Below are 10,819 nucleotides of genomic sequence, written 5' to 3'. Positions count from 1 at the left end.
GCATCATACAGACAGTTTTGTACATCTGATCTGATATTACCTGTTTCCTTTGGATTTGATTTGATCAGCCTGCAAAATAATGGCTTCAATGTCAAACTGCAGAGAGGTCCCTCTGGAGGTTTACGTGAACGGCGAGCTGTTCTGCATTGACAGTGTCTGGATACCGGATGAGGAGCAGGTGGACTTAATGGTCACCGACAGCATCTACGAGCTTCTCGGGTGCTTACCGGGCCAAACCACACAGCTGGAGGTGGACACAGATGATTGCATGTCAGTCAGTCACGCCGCTTTAGAGGGCGAGGATCTGCAGCTCGACATAACCTGTAACTCGACAGGTGAATGCTCAATATGCACCACTCACATCTTTTCCATATAACTTGTAATCATTACGGTGATCACAAATTGATTTAATGAAATAATTATTTCTGCTTAAATGAATACATGATGTTAGCAAACTGCATGATTTGTATCGTGTACATTTCTGACATATGGACATTAATTGGGCCCGGTTTACACCTGGTATTAAGATGCAATCTGGTCATTCGTCATACGAGGGAGACACATTCTCGTTTACAACATGTTTAAATCCGTCTCTTTTGTCCATTTTCAACCACTTCTGTCCTGATTTCTTTGAGGGGAGGGTCTGGGGGCGGGTTTTGGATGAAATATGCTCACACAATTTACATATGAAACCAACCAGATAAAGCCAAAGAATGTTCGCAGAGCAGCAGCTTTCATTTCTGCTCTGACAGCCGCGATAAATTGTGCTTGGTATGTTTTTTCATCTTCAAACCAAGCTTAAATCCTGCGCTTCCCATAATGTTAACGCATTAGGACCGATGTGTTTCTGAATACCTCCAGAAGTGGTCAAAAATGGACAAGCTCAAAGATTGTTTACACCTGTAATCAGGGGCGTAGCCATCTTTTCAGAAGTGAGGGGGACAGAAATGTCGTAATACCATTTTTTTTTTTTTTGGACCAATATAATTTATCGCATCTCTTGCTTTTAATTGGGCAAGATATCAAATACACTGCTGAACAATAACCAATAATTAATATCTATAATATTATTCTCCTATTCTCCTTTTTTTTTTTTTTTTTTGCCAATTTTACGATTGGTTTATATACTACAAACACTTGTGCATTAAGACTCCATAGATTTTATGCAATGTAAAAAAATATATATATATTCTGATGTAACTAATCTGTTCTCTATGTGAATATATAGTAAAATGTAATTTATTCCTGTGATCAAAGCTGAATTTATCATCATTAGCCTACTCCAGTCTTCAGTGATCCTTAATCATTCCCATATGAGGATCTGATGATCAACACACATTTAGGATTATTATCAGTTGTGCTGCTCATGGTGATGCTTAATTTTCTAAACATTTGTGGTAAAATTAAAAAAGAGAGAAATTAATACTTTTATTGATCAGACATGCATTAAATTGATCACAAGTGATATTTTTAATATTACAAATTAGATAATTTATTTAATAAATGCAAATAAATGCTGTTCATTGAACTTTCTATTCATTAAAGAATCCTGAAAAATAACATGTAGGCTATCATGGTTTCCACAACATTTTGGGAACTGTTTTCAACACAGATAATAATCATAAATGTTTCTTGATTATGAAATCCTCATCTGAGAATGATTAGTGAAGGATCATGTGACACTGAAGACTGGAGTAATGATGATAAATTCAGCTTTGATCACAGGAATAAATTACTATATATTCACATAGGGAAAAAAAGCGGTTTTAATTTGTAATAATGTTCAAAATATTACTGTTTTAACTATTTTCGATTACATAAATGCAGCCGTGGTGAGCAGAATAGGGCCTACTAAACATTAAAAAAAGCTGCATTATTCATATGATACTTTATTGTCAATAAATAGCCTACATTGAGATGACTTAAAAAACACACATAAAGCATATATTGTCGCACTCGTCTGATTGTCGTCGTCACGTTTCATCACTCATAACGATTGTTTTCCTTCAGCTGCAGCTCCAGCTTGACAGGGTATTACGAATCCACTTTTGGACTTTCTGTGAGAGCGCCCTCCTCATATTAAGATTCGGAAAAAATTACAGGTCATGCATAGATATTTTTTTGTCTCTGAATTTAAATCTTGATGTATTCACATTGGTTTCTATGTAAATACACTTGCCCCTGACCTCAAGAAGCGCGCTATCAACCGAGTTTAGAGAAGGCTGTCGTTAGCGTCCCTGTTAACTTGTCCGCCCCCGCACAGGGTAACACCGGTTCGAATCCTGCTCGGAGCGGGTCGACTAGGATCGGTGAGACCCAGTAAAAGTGCGGGGGACGAAAATACATTTTATTAAAAGTGAGGGGGACACGTCCCCCGCGTCCCCCGCGTAATCTACGCCCATGCCTGTAATGAGTGTCATCCACTTGTGATCTGATCAACTGAAACACATCTTTATACCAGGTGTAAACAGGGTCTTAAGACACAGTCACCTCTGATAGCAGTTTAATCTAAATTGTAATGTAGACACATCTACAAATAAATATAAATTGAATGTGAATGTCAACCTAGGATCGGGATGTAACTTAGTTATGTGTTTAAAATACAACATTTATATTTTAAATGGGTGGTAATTAAATTGGTTAATGTCACATCCAATATTTTCTTTAGATTGCCACAGTGATTGCTTGTCATTTATTTCATTTAAACATTAAAGGGGGGGGTGAAACACTCAGTTTCAGTCAGTGTCATGTCAATCTTGAGTACCTATAGAGTAGCATTGCATCCTGCATATCTCCGAAAAGTCTTTATTTTTTTTATAATTATATAAGAAAGATGCGCTGTTCCGAGTCTTTCCGAAAAAAGCCGAGCGGGTGGGGGCGTGTCATGTGAGCGGAGCTAAATAATGACGTGTGCAGCAGCGCGCTGCAGTGAGGAAAGTGATTCGCTCTGTGAGGAAAGTGATTCGCTCAGTGAGGAAAGTGATTCGCCCGCCGCGTGAGGAAAGTGATTCGCTCTGTGAGGAAAGTGATTTCGCTCTGTGAGGAAAGTGATTCGCTCTGTGAGGAAAGTGATTCGCTCTGTGAGGAAAGTGATTCGCTCAGTGAGGAAAGTGAGTCGCTCTGTGAGGAAAGTGATTCGCCCGCCGCGTGAGGAAAGTGAGTCGCTCTGTGAGGAAAGTGATTCGCTCAGTGAGGAAAGTGATTCGCCTGCCGCGTGAGGAAAGTGAGTCGCTCTGTGAGGAAAGTGATTCGCCCGTCGCGTGAGGAAAGTGCTAATACAGATCGACCGCCGGCCTATCAGTGGGTAAGTCAGTAGCTACTGGTTATATCACCTGTTTAGCATCCTACAAGCCAGCGCTTTGATGGGCGTAGCCTGTTGCTTTCGCTCTCTCCCTCGCTCTCTCTCACGCGCTTCCGGTAGAATTGTCCGTAAGGCCCATACAAGGAAATTCCGCCCCCATTAACGTCAAAGGGGACGCATGATCTCAAAAAACTTGCCGAAACTTATGACTAACCGGAAGTAGTATTTTTGACAAAGAAATACTCCCATCAAACGTCCACCTTAACTTTTGAAACTTTGTCTATGTTTAGTATGGGATTCCAAGTCTTTAACAGTGTAAAAAGATCAGTATGCATGAAACAGCATTTCACCGCCCCTTTAATTTAAAGTGTAACGGCAATTAATGTAAAAAGCAATTGGGGATTCTCAGACTCTGACAGTCTGCAAAAGCATCCTAAGATACAGTTCTGCTCATACTTTTTCATACTCAAGTTTCAGACGCCTTGCAGAATATGCAACATTTCATTAATTCGTTTCATTATAATATTAACAAAATAAGAGGGATCTAGGATCATACAAATTGCATGTTACTTTTATTTAGGACTGTCCTGAATAAGACAATTCATATAATAGATGCTTACTTATACTCAACAAGACAAAATTACTGAATTTATACAAATTTATAAAAATAAAAATTAAACTATCTCAGAATTCTGACTTTATAACATACAATTGTAAGTTTAAATCTCACGGTTCTGAGAAAAGGCAGAATTGTAAGATAAAAAGTCACAATTACCTTTTTTTATTATTATATTTTGTGTGCATTTATCTTATATTGTTTAAAGATCTTTTTTTTTCATTGAGTACTGCCCTCAGAAACTAATAACTATGTTTCCCAGAAGACAAAATGAGTACATTTACCCTGTTTATCTAATTCAATGCATTTTAGTGAAATACACTTTAAAAGTGTCCTTCCCAACCCCGATGTCAACAGAGCATTTGAGATGCAACATTACAATGAGAAGCAAACAGAAATGTCTTTCCAGTCAGACTAATTATTCATGTCTAATCTGTGGTTTGAGATGTTTCTAATAACACATTTCTTTTTCAGAAACTACCCCAGAGTGGATGGCGAGAAAAATTAGTGGATTCATCAGAACACTTTTTTGGATGAATCCGGCTCCTGAACCTGAAGTGAATCTGGTTACTGTCCGCTGGCCAGCAGAAGTGCCAGAGAATGAAAAGAGCAGCCCTAAAAGAGGTGAATGTCAAAACAGAGCATTTGAGAGTCAACATTACAATGGCCATGTACAAACTGTAAAGTTTCAGGAGTGACGACCGCATTTAACATCATAACAACTAGTTGTTCAGTTTAGTTCCAACACACTGTGTATAGTTTTTGTAAATAAGATGCAAACAGAAATGTATTTCAAGTTGGACTAATTATTCATTTTTGATCTGTAGTTAGTGATGTTTCTAATAAAAGATTATTTGTTTTCTTCTTCTTTTTACTAAAGTGATTAAGAAAATGAGTGCTTGCCCAAAGTATTTTCCGATCGATCCGGCTGAGCCTTTGTATGATCCCGTGACGGAACCTGAATTGGATCCAGTCGAACCCAAGGAATCGTGTGTCCCAGATGCAAACGTTCCTGACACTGAACCTGTGTCTGCAGAAGATCGGAAGGTGGATGTCAGTGATGGCATGAATGCCTCTCCTGAAATGAACGGCCCAGGAGGTGAATGTCAACAGAGCATTTGAGAGTCAACATTACAATGTCCACGCACACAATGTCCAAGCTGTTTTTATTTCATTTTATTTAAGCTTGGCTCATACAGCGGTCGAGTTTGTGCCGTTATTAATGTCTTCTGGTGTGGGTTGCAGTATTTAATTTATTTGTTTTTTTTTATGAGCTTTTCTGCTGATTTGCTTGCAAGATCTGGCAACACGAATAAGTCCAGGCTCATACTACTTTACCTGTGATTTCTTGCACTGCACATACAGACGAGATAAATCTCGTCTTATCATCTGTCATCTTAGATCTCTCATTGTACATCATTAACAACTAGTTGTTCAGTTCTGTTCTGTACACACTGAGTATAGTTTGAGTAAATGTGGTCGACACTCCCGTAAATTGCTGAACTGTGTGTGTGCAGAACGATTGAGATGCAAACAGAAATTTCTTTCAAGTTAGACTAATTATACATTTTTGACCTGCAGTTAGTGATGTTTCTAATAACATATTATTTGTTTTCTTCTTTTTTCAGAAAGTACTAAGGATCCGCCGGACACTGAACCTGTGTCTGCAGAAGATCGGAAGGTGGATGTCAGCGATGGCATGAATGCCTCTCCTGAAATGAACGGCCCAGGAGGTGAATGTCAACAGAGCATTTGAGAGTCAACATTACAATGTCCACGCACACACTGTAAAGTTTTAGGAGTGACGACCGCATTTATATCGTTTAACAACTATCAGTTCTGTTCCGTACACACTGAGTATAGTTTGAGTAAATGTGGTTGTCACTCCCGTAAATTACTGAACTGTGTGTGTGCAGAACGATTGAGATGCAAACAGAAATTTCTTTTAAGTTAGACTAATTATACATTTTTGACCTGCAGTTAGTGATGTTTCTAATAACATATTATTTGTTTTCTTCTTTTTTCAGAAAGTACTAAAGACAAGATTAGTGCTTTCTTCAAAAAGTATTTCCCGTTGGATCCGCCGGACACTGAACCTGTGTCTGCAGAAGATCGGAAGGTGGATGTCAGCGATGGCATGAATGCCTCTCCTGAAATGAACGGCCCAGGAGGTGAATGTCAACAGAGCATTTGAGAGTCAACATTACAATGTCCACCCACACACTGTAAAGTTTCAGGAGTGACGACCGCATTTAACGTCATTAATAACTAGTTGTTCAGTTCTGTTCCTTACACACTGACAGTGTTGCCACAGTTACTTTGAAAAAGTAATCTGATTACTGATTACTCCTTTAAAAAGTAACTTAGTTACTTTACAGATTACTTTATTTTAAAAGTAACTAAGTTAGATTACAAGTTACTTTATTAGTTACATTCAGCAGTTGCCGACAACACCCTTGCCGCCTTAAAATAGAAATGACAACTGTTTTTGGCAACACACTTTATTGCATTTATGCAGGAGCCTGACGGCCCCGACTTTTTTACGCCCCTTTTTTTTTTAGTAATTTTTTTAATAATTAAAATGAACAATGAGATGTGCTGGTGGAAACAACATGAGACCATGATAGCTTACGCCACTGTCAAGATATGGCTTGCGCAGGGTTAAAGAGTCCGTTTCTTCAGTGCAGCTGCTAGAGTTATGGCCTTTTTACAACTGGTTCCTTCATTCATTTTCTCTGACTAGGTAGGCCTATCTATCTGATTGTGAAATGACCAGGAGTAGGCCTAATGCCTTCCGAGAGTCTTTCGAGACGTATTTATTTCCGATCACTCAAACAAACCAATTCAGAAGGTGCATGAAAGCATTTCAGACGAAACCGGACAAATGTAAATGTATCTGGTTGTTTAAACCACATGTGTAAATTTTACTCCTGGCAAATAATTAAAAAATAAATGTGTGAGAGCGTGTAATGTTGTAGTCAGATAGATATGATGGTGCTACTGCAACATCGCTGCAAATGAGTAAAGCAAGCCAACGCATATGGCCGTAAATGAAACTTTAAATTAAGTCACAGAAAACACAATCATCTTCAATATAAATTAATGAGACTAATGATCTTACCAGTGCTTAGGTCGCTCTCTCTCATATTGCGATCTTTGAATTTGAAATGGGCTGCTGAATAAAATGCTGCAATCTTTTGCTTTGATGTGAACTCCGTTAAATGAGCATATACCGCGGGAATTGAAGATCGGATTTATATTAATTTTGCTGAAGTGTAAGGTAGGCTATAAGACAACCTGCATGTTCTTTTTTAGATTGTGTAGCCCGTTTCGTTGTTTTGAGCGCCGTTGCGAGCAGTAGGCTAATCTATCAGCTGCCTCAGCTCGTCAAAAATGCCTTTGTGGTGGTATAATAACTAGCCTACTTTGTTTTTAATGTCAATGTAGTTATATTTCGTTTTGTTTCTTTATTAAGTTCATTTAGAAAAATGTTTAGAGCAATTTTTTGTTTGTTAAATTAAAGTTTTAATTTTTTTTATGTGACGACCCAGTGAGTTAACCGCATGTTTAATAGCCTAGTCTCTCAATCCAACTCTTGAATTGTCTGGCCTATATAAACTTTAATTTAACAAACAAAAAATTGCTCTGAACATTTTTCTAAATTATGTTAATAAAGAAACGAAACGAAAAATAACTACTTTGAAATTAAAAACAAAACTGAACTATTTTAATGGCTGCAACAATGTAAAAAATAAAAATAAAAATAAATAAAAAACAGGCTCCAGCCGGGCTGAGAATTTTGATAAGCTGTCCGTTTTTACTAAGGAAAATGACTAAAATAGTAACTCAGTGACTTGGATGAGTTACTTTAATCTGATGACTGGTTTGGAAATAGTAACGCGTTAGATTACTCGCTACTGGAAAAAAGTAATCAGATTAGAGTAACGCGTTACTATGTAACACGTTACTGGCATCACTGCACACTGCGTATAGTTTGAGTAAATGTGGTCGTCACTCCCGTAAATTACTGAACTGTGTGTGTGCAGAACGATTGAGATGCAAACAGAAATTTCTTTTAAGTTAGACTAATTATACATTTTTGACCTGCAGTTAGTGATGTTTCTAATAACATATTATTTGTTTTCTTCTTTTTTCAGAAAGTACTAAAGACAAGATTAGTGCTTTCTTCAAAAAGTATTTCCCGTTGGATCCGCCGGACACTGAACCTGTGTCTGCAGAAGATCGGAAGGTGGATGTCAGCGATGGCATGAATGCCTCTCCTGAAATGAACGGCCCAGGAGGTGAATGTCAACAGAGCATTTGAGATGCAATATTACAATGTCCACGCACACACTGTAAAGTTTCAGGAGTGACGACCGCATTTATATCGTTTAACAACTATCAGTTCTGTTCCGTACACACTGAGTATAGTTTGAGTAAATGTGGTCGTCACTCCCGTAAATGACTGAACTGTGTGTGTGCAGAAAGATTGAGATGCAAACAGAAATTTCTTTTAAGTTAGACTAATTATACATTTTTGACCTGCAGTTAGTGATGTTTCTAATAACATATTATTTGTTTTCTTCTTTTTTCAGAAAGTACTAAAGACAAGATTAGTGCTTTCTTCAAAAAGTATTTCCCGTTGGATCCGCCGGACACTGAACCTGTGTCTGCAGAAGATCGGAAGGTGGATGTCAGCGATGGCATGAATGCCTCTCCTGAAATGAACGGCCCAGGAGGTGAATGTCAACAGAGCATTTGAGATGCAATATTACAATGTCCACCCACACACTGTGAAGTTTCAGGAGTGACGACCGCATTTAACGTCATTAACAACTAGTTGTTCAGTTCTGTGGTTAGTGATGTTTCTAATAACATATTATTTATTTTCTTATTTTTTCAGAAAGTACTAAAAAGAAGAAAATGAGTGCTTTCTTCAAAAAGTATTTTCCATTGGATCTGGCTGAGCCCTCATGTGTTCCTGTGTCGGAATGAGAATTAGAGCTGGATTAAAGGGGGAGTGAAACACTCAGTTTCAGTCAATCTTGAGTGCCTATAGAGTAGTATTGCATCCTTCATATCTCAGAAAAGTCTTTAGTTTTATTATATTTATAAAAGAAAGATAGGCTGTACCGAGTCTTTCCAGAAAAAACCGAGCGCCTGGAGGCGAATCGTGTGGGCGGAGCTAAAGAATGACGAGCGAGCAGCTACTGCACGAGAGAATGCTCAAAGCGGTGACATCCTTCAAGAAAACGTTACCCTAAATAAACCATGGCTATCAATCAGATTCAACTAATACAGATATGATCCAGAATCAGATCCGGAGGCTGAAATAAATTGAACAGGAGAAGCAGCAGCAGCAGGACGTCCGTCTCTGTGGTATGGACTGTATTTAGTGGCCTGTCAACATTTGTGTGTGTTTACTCGCAGTTTATGAGGACATGATTCGGTTTATGGACTATTGTATGCGACTAAACCTTAGCAGTAGCAAGCGTTATACACAATCGTGTTGTTTACTCACGCGACGATAGCCAACATAGACATTTGAAGCAGTTTTCCTCACCGCCTGCTTCCAAAGCACGACCGGGAACCTTTATCGCTGGGACCGCTCCGTCAAAAACACACTTCTTGTTGATTTGGTGAAGTCCTGACAGCAGTGACCGTGGAGATCCACTATTGTGACACGACCGAAGCGTGATGTTGTGACGCTTCCCGTCATTTCTGCGTTCAAATCGGTTCAAATGCAGCGCTGCTTTCCCGGAATGCTGTGCTGAAGCGCTGAAGTCGTTTGACGTCACCCATAGGAATAAAGTGGAGCGCGGCGCGACAGAAGTGTTGCACGGACGAGTGAATCTGCACCTGAGCGAGTGTTTATGGGCGTGCATTTCCTCTCTCGCCTCAGACACGCACGCGCACCCTTTCGGGAGAAGAGCCCATACGGCCCATACAAGGACCTTCCGCTCTATCGACATCAAGCGGACCCGTACTCGGAAAAACTCTCCGAAACTTGTGAGAAACCTGAAGGTGTATTTCTGACACAGAAATACTCCATCAAACGTCCAACTTGGTGTTTGAAACTTTGTCTATGTTTAGGATGGGAATCCAAGTCTTTAACAGTGTAAAGAGTGAGTGAGTGTGTGTGTGTGAGTGAGTGAGTGAGTGAGTGAGTGAGTGAGTGAGTGAGTGAGTGAGTGAGTGAGTGAGTGAGTGAGTGAGTGAGTGAGTGAGTGAGTGAGTGAGTGAGTGAGTGAGTGAGTGAGTGAGTGAGTGAGTGAGTGAGTGAGTGAGTGAGTGAGTGGGTGGGTGAGTGAGTGAGTGAGTGAGTGAGTGTGTATGAGTGAGTGTGTATGAGTGAGTGAGTGAGTGAGTGAGTGAGTGAGTGAGTGAGTGAGTGAGTGAGTGAGTGAGTGAGTGAGTGAGTGAGTGAGTGAGTGAGTGAGTGAGTGAGTGAGTGAGTGAGTGTGTGAGTGTGTGAGTGGGTGGGTGGGTGAGTGAGTGAGTGAGTGGGTGGGTGGGTGAGTGAGTGTGTATGAGTGAGTGGGTGGGAGTGTGTGTGTGAGTGAGTGAGTGGGTGGGTGGGTGGGTGGGTGGGTGAGTAGATGAGTGGGTGGGTGGGTGGGTGAGTGAGTGAGTGTGTGTGTGAATGAGTGAGTGGGTGGGTGGGTGGGTTGGTGTGTTGGTGAGTGAGTGGGTGTGTGAGTGAGTGAGTGGGTGGGTGGGTTGGTGTGTGGGTGAGTGGGTGGGTGAGTGAGTGAGTGAGTGAGTGAGTGAGTGAGTGAGTGAGTGAGTGAGTGAGTGAGTGAGTGAGTGAGTGAGTGAGTGAGTGAGTGAGTGAGTGAGTGAGTGAGTGAGTACGTTTACATAGACAACAATGCTCCGATATTAATCTGATTAAGACCATA

General features: G+C 39.9%; 1 long non-coding RNA gene across 1 annotated transcript; it reads left to right on the top strand.

The window, feature by feature from the left end:
- Nucleotides 1-278: 278 nt before the first annotated feature.
- LOC137091675 (uncharacterized) lies at nt 279-4,879 on the top strand. The gene is made up of 3 exons (XR_010908121.1): nt 279-335; nt 4,392-4,541; nt 4,798-4,879. It is a non-coding gene; the product is annotated as an uncharacterized lncRNA (long non-coding RNA).
- Nucleotides 4,880-10,819: the final 5,940 nt, after the last annotated feature.

Source organism: Pseudorasbora parva, chromosome 10, assembly GCF_024679245.1.
Source record: "Pseudorasbora parva isolate DD20220531a chromosome 10, ASM2467924v1, whole genome shotgun sequence".
Taxonomy (NCBI): domain Eukaryota; kingdom Metazoa; phylum Chordata; class Actinopteri; order Cypriniformes; family Gobionidae; genus Pseudorasbora; species Pseudorasbora parva.
The sequence above is the reverse complement of the archived record's forward strand: the minus strand, read 5'-3'. Positions and strand labels throughout refer to the sequence as shown.